The following is a 6,341-nucleotide window of genomic DNA, read 5'->3' on the forward strand; positions in this document are numbered from 1 at the left end:
AGCAATCTGAAGATGAAATTCCTGAAAATGAAAATACTGAAAGCGTAAGTGAAACCTGCTCAACCGAACACAGTGCCAGTCATCAACCATTATACTATTACGGTAAAAATCGTTACAAATGGTATTTTATTGGGCTAAAGAAAACAACAAGAACCCAGTGTAAAAATATTGTTACACATTTACCAGGCCTTAAAGGACCTGCACACTCAAAAGGTGCAAAAGCGAGCCTCGTGAATTATGGAGACTTGTTTGATGATATCTGCAGCGAAATAATTATCTGGACTACCTAATGTCAAGATGGGTGAGTACAGGTCAAGGCATGCTAATTCCAATAGATCTGAACTGCGAAATATAGACAACACAGAGTTTGAAGCATTTCTGGGGCTTTTACTTCTAACAACAATTTACAAATCTGGTCATGAGCGACTAATTTCGTTATTTTTATCTGGAGGTAAAGGTCGTGAAATTTTTAGATGTACGATGTCCCGAGAAAGTTTTTGTTGAATTACAGCCTGTCTCAGATTTTATGATGCTACTACAAGAAATCAGAGGAAAACACATGATTCGGTTGCAGTTATTTCGTACATTTTTCAGACATTTATCAACAAATAAACCATTACTTGTACATATATATGTTATTCATATAACTAAAAATAAAAATAAAAAATTTATTTCATAAAAAATATTTATTTTATGGGTCCCTCAGACCCAGGGTCAGTAACAATGCCAAAAAAAATAAAGCACAGTGTTTAAGGGTTAAGGTAAGCCCCTAATCCTATTTACAAGTGGCAATCATCCAGGGGGAACAAGAAGACTAGCTGTAATATTAATAAAATTTGTTATGGAGGTGGTCGGTTGACAGCTTCAGTGTAGCACACTAGACTCGTAGGCATGTTAGCGTATTAGCATTTTTGTTGGAATTTAACTTTAAGAGGCTAATGTCATCCCGCCTGCCACTTTAGTGCTTTGCAGCGGAATCGGCGATCAGAGCACGAGACTTTCGAAGAGGGGTTCCTGGCCAGCATGGCTGAGGCAGGGAATGATTACTATTTCAAGGGCCCCCTGAGTTGTAGGCCACTCAGGATGCCAAATTTACAGAGAGAACACACATAATTGATGCTGACGTTGTTTTAATGACAGTCACATATACCTTCGTACATGGTTCTGTCTCTTGACCAGCCTGAACCATATGGGAACTGGAGGTACTTTTTATAGCCTTACTGCGCATGTCGCGCGATTGTCTCCCAAATCAAAGGCTTATGTGCAGGGATTTTGGTTAGGTTCACTTGGCGCGATTCACATGGAACAGTTAGCACAATGTCAATGAAACACTGAATGTCAACACTGTCAATGAAACATGGAAATACAAGGTGTAGGTATTGAGGGGAAGCCTAAGGAGGGCATTGATTATTTAAGGTGGAGATTTTCCGCATTTATCAAAGGGAAGGGAGAAGAACAGGCCAAATGAAAGGTAGCTGGTTCAAGTCCTGCATTAAGTGAAAAAAAAAATGGATTTGATAGCCTAGACCAGGGGTCGGCTACCTTTTGAGTCGGAAGTCAAAAAATAAAATTTACAAAATTTCAAAATTTTTAAAGAGCCACAATAATTTTTCTTGCCAACAATAAATAGGCTAGTACTTGCATAATTTTTTTTTATGAAAAAACTAATCTATTGATTCATAAGAAAAAAATATACTTATACATATATAAGTTGTGTTTTTTCACAACAAATTAGATCATATGTATGGTATTATTAGATAATCACTTATTATTTAGGTAAGAAGTTAAAACAATTAAATATTTACTTACAACACTAACTTGTACTTCAATAACAAACAATTTATCAATCAAATTCAATGGGAGCGATGGCTTTGCATTGTTATTCAAGTAGAAAATTAAAATTTTACTAAACAATGTAACTTGTACAAAAAAAACAACAGCATACATTTGAACAAACAAATTCAGTGGGAGCGTTGGCTTTGCATGGTTTTAGAAAGTTTGGATAAATCTGGCTCATAACTTGTTGTTTTAAGTTTCAAACACGACTCTAAATTTTCATTTGTTAGTTGGCTTCTTACTTTACTTTTAATTATATATTAATGCAAGCGAACGCTTGCTCGCACGAATATGTCGATCCAAAGATAGTCAGAATTCCAAATGCCAACTTCTTCACCTTACTGTAGCGATCTGGAAGACTATTCCATGCGTCGAATATAAGGGCCTCATCTCGCGGCATTTCTTTTAAAGCTGTCCACTTTTGTTGCGTTACGTACATACATTTCTGGACCTCCAACTCTTCCAACTTGCTTTTCAACTCTGTAAATTTTCCACTCCACAAAGATTTACTTTTTAAATCGATCAATCAACTCCAAATGGCTCAATGTGAATTTCGTTACTATTTGTGTTGAGTGTTTTCGATGGTTTTGAATTGCTGAAATCTGTCAGCAAATTCATCTTTAATTTTTTTATAATTGTGATGAAGTAATTAGTGTCAACAGTTGCACTGTTGTTATTGCGATATTGCTTTAGAAATTGAAAATGAAGTAATTTACCACTCTGAATATCTTCTGCAAAAATTATTATTTTTTCTTACCTTTATTTCGGTTTTTTTATTATTATATATATGTACATACAAACCTTTGAGAAGATAATTCGCTTGTAACTCTTCTACTTGAAACAACAAACTATACGTCACACCCAAAGCACTGGTGAAGACGCCAAACTGTCTTGCGTCGAAAGAGAATTCAAACCTACATAGAAACATCCGACGACGGCGTCATTCGAGAGCTTCCGACGGACTGACGACAGTGACTGCGTGTCACGGGGGAGGGGTGCGGGGAATGGCGAGTACAAGTGGCTGACAGATAGAAATGGCGCCTAATCCTCGTTCATCGATTTAGAACGATATTTAAATGTTTTTTATATAAAATAATTAATTTTTGCGTATGGAACTAAAGATCCGCAGCTTCACATCCAAAGAGCCGCATGTGGCTCGCGAGTCACAGGTTGCCGACCCCTGGCCTAGACTAAACACAACCATTTTATTGAATTTATTAGCGTGGTCCCTACTTAAATAGGAATTAATAAATTTTTTCCAGGACGTGGATAGAGTTAAAGAATTGCAGATCTTCCAAGACAACTCATGTTTGTTAAAGTGTTTAGTTGACAAATGTGGTGGAGTAGCTCGCACGATAATGGTAAGGTGCATTGAAGCTAATTTTGGCTGGGATGAAACCAAGCATGTTATGCGGGAAAATTTGTGCCCGAGAAGGTTGAGAGAAATTTTTATTTAATAACATGATGTAGGTTCCAGAAAAGTAATGAATCGATGGGTGGGAAATTTCGTACAGGAATTTTAGGGATGGAACTAGTGTTTGAGTTGAAATTGAATGAGCAAGTATTAAAAGAAATAATTTTTGAAAACATTTTTATAGACATTAGGTGAGAATGTTCATTTGTGGGGAGGCCCTCAGGTTTGCAGGACTTATTAAGGTGGGTAGTTGAAATTAAGAAATTTTGTTGTGCTCGGGACAGTTCTGAGAAATGGAAAAATTATTTGTATTTTGAACAAAGGCAGCTAAGAGAAATACGGCAGGATGTGAAAGCGACTAGGTTAAAGAGCAATGAGTGTTGTTACAAATGCGGAGAACAGGGACAGTTTAAGGCTAGTTGTCCAAATAGGAGAGTGTCTGATTAATAGTGCGAATTTTGTGTATAAAAGCGACAGTTAAAAGAATTTTGTTACCAAACCAAAAGGTAGGAACAGATATAAGGATCCCTCTAGTAACTCAGGCCATATTGTAAATGTGTCGTAATTTTTACTGTTAGTTTTTTAATTTGATTATTAATATTTTTTGGATTCAGTTTTTATTTTTACCAGAGCTGATTAGGTAAGATTTATAGCTGGCGGGATTTGAGCACCTTTTATCGATCTGCCATCTTGGCTGTTGTAGCCTCCAGGGATGCTATACTGGTCTTGGCCATTACGAAATCAGATGTTCGGCACACTAGTAAAGTTTTCTTTATTGAACAGAGGCACTCTTCTATGCACTGCTCAGTGCATAGTCTGATCACTTCGAGAGCCGGAGCTCAATGCGACTTATTTGTTATGATCAGGTTAACGTGACTACACGAAGGAGTTATGTGTTAATCTGTGAATGCTTATTTATGGGCACTCTGGCCTTCGATTAAAAATTGATAGGACAGGTGCATCCGGCGTCCTGCATTGGCTCGAAATGTAAATGTCCACGCACATGGTGCGTCTTATGACACTACATATAACTAACGAAACAAATACAACATACACTAAAAGTTACAAATAGCGGCCATCCCACAATGGTCACGGTACCATACATACAACAACCCTGAATACTAATGACGTACGAGATGACCACTTGACATGTGGACTACTAGTATTACCCGAAAATTGGAGTGGCATAACACCGTAAGCTAAGAACTACGTCATATGGGTGGATCTAAATGCAAGCCCCGACAGTCGGGCTGCCTAACTGACAGCTCTGTGCAGGTGAAATTGAGAACATTTTGATGATTGAGCCCTATTCGTTGATGTCTGGGCTGTGATGCGCACCCAGATAAAAATGCAAAATATTACGTTAAATATAAATCATCCCACATGAGGGCACAGATATTTGAGTTATGAGGCCGGTGAGTTGCAGTCGGCCGTGCAGACTGCCAGTGGGGAAAGATGCAGAAGGATTCGAAACTTATGCTAGTTCAGAGGTGAATTCAGTGGACAAACTGATGGGTCCTGTGGGGCGATATGTGCCTGGTCTACTTCAAGGGTGGTGGTCGACTGCCGAAGCTGTGGACTCCGCTCAGCTTCCCAGCTCGGTTCCCGCGGAAATGTGCTGTGCCCAAAAGAGTAATGCAGGCCGTGCTCTCAGCCAAACTATACTAAGACAAATAGTGGTTATTAATTTTTTACATAATTTTTAGAATGTTAATATTGTCTAATAACTGCTTAGTTTGATTTTGAACAGCATTAATGAGAAGCAAAGTAACAGTAAAAACACTGGTCGATTGCCGCTCGGGTGACAATCGACATACCGGTGGCGGCTGGCATTTGTAGAGTTACATTTGCTTGCCCTGCACTGTGCTGGGGCACGTTCGGGTTGCACACACTCTGGTGATGTCGCGATGTGCCATAGCAGCCTGTGCGGACCAGAGGAGCACCGACGGTTGGAGTCACATTCTTTAATATATATATATATATATATATGTATGTTCTCTATTGGCTAACTTCCTTTGTGGATTGGAGTGTTTATTATTTTGCCTTCTATTGTGATGTTCCATTTTTTTTGTATTTATTCTGCTTTAATTGTCAGCCTTCTTGATGTATGTAAGATAGGAGGTACGATTTCTACCAACCAATTATTTTAATCTGTCGGCTAGTAACTGATTATCCCCTCATTAAACACACACACATGTATACACACTCACACACACACACACACACACATATATATATATATATATATATATATATATATATATTCAAAGGGGAGATATTTGTGGCGTAGGTTCCCCTACGGCCACTAACTTTAATTATTTTTATTGTGTTTATTGATTTATCTTCTTCATGTTTAATGTTATACTTACTGTAAATTTGGTGAACTTTAACAAGATGGGCAGTATTTTAATCAAAATTTATGGTCGAAAATCAGGGCCTAAGCCGGGGTTTGGTATTTTTTCAAATCTTTTTCGCTTTTATCGGAATCGTTTCATTATACAGTTTAAAATTTATCTCTGCAAATAGAATGATTCGATTGTTGGCATAGCTGCCCCGGCAACGAATTCTAGCGGCGGGTGAGGGAACTACGTGTGTTTCGCATCAAGAAATTTAGTTGAAAACAATATGCATGTGTATTTATTACGTTCGGCATTATTTTAAACAATTCTACGTTAAATTTTGTGTCTGAGTTTTGTATTAAAAGTTTGTTTGCAACACGGGAACATATGAATTTGCTCGTTACCGAGGTTAGATGTTAAACAATTTTTTTTACATGTTCTCGTAATGACAATTATTTAATGACTATAGCGGATATTTTTAAATCGATACCTTCCTTGAATTTGTTGTTCTGTAACAAATATTTTCAACGGTTATTCACTAAGTGCAATATAACAGGTGTAAAAGGTATACCTAGCACACGTGATAATAATTACGAAAACTTGTGCGCCATTTTAAAACACGTTATGTTACACCCAAATGATACATTATAGAAACGCTAGTGACAATTTGCAGATGCTATGGTGATACTGCTTTAGAATTTCGGATTCTATGATGAAAGTAACGTACTTTTAATATATATAATATGTTTATA

This window comes from Bacillus rossius, chromosome 3 (assembly GCF_032445375.1).
Source record: "Bacillus rossius redtenbacheri isolate Brsri chromosome 3, Brsri_v3, whole genome shotgun sequence".
In the NCBI taxonomy this organism is placed as follows: domain Eukaryota; kingdom Metazoa; phylum Arthropoda; class Insecta; order Phasmatodea; family Bacillidae; genus Bacillus; species Bacillus rossius.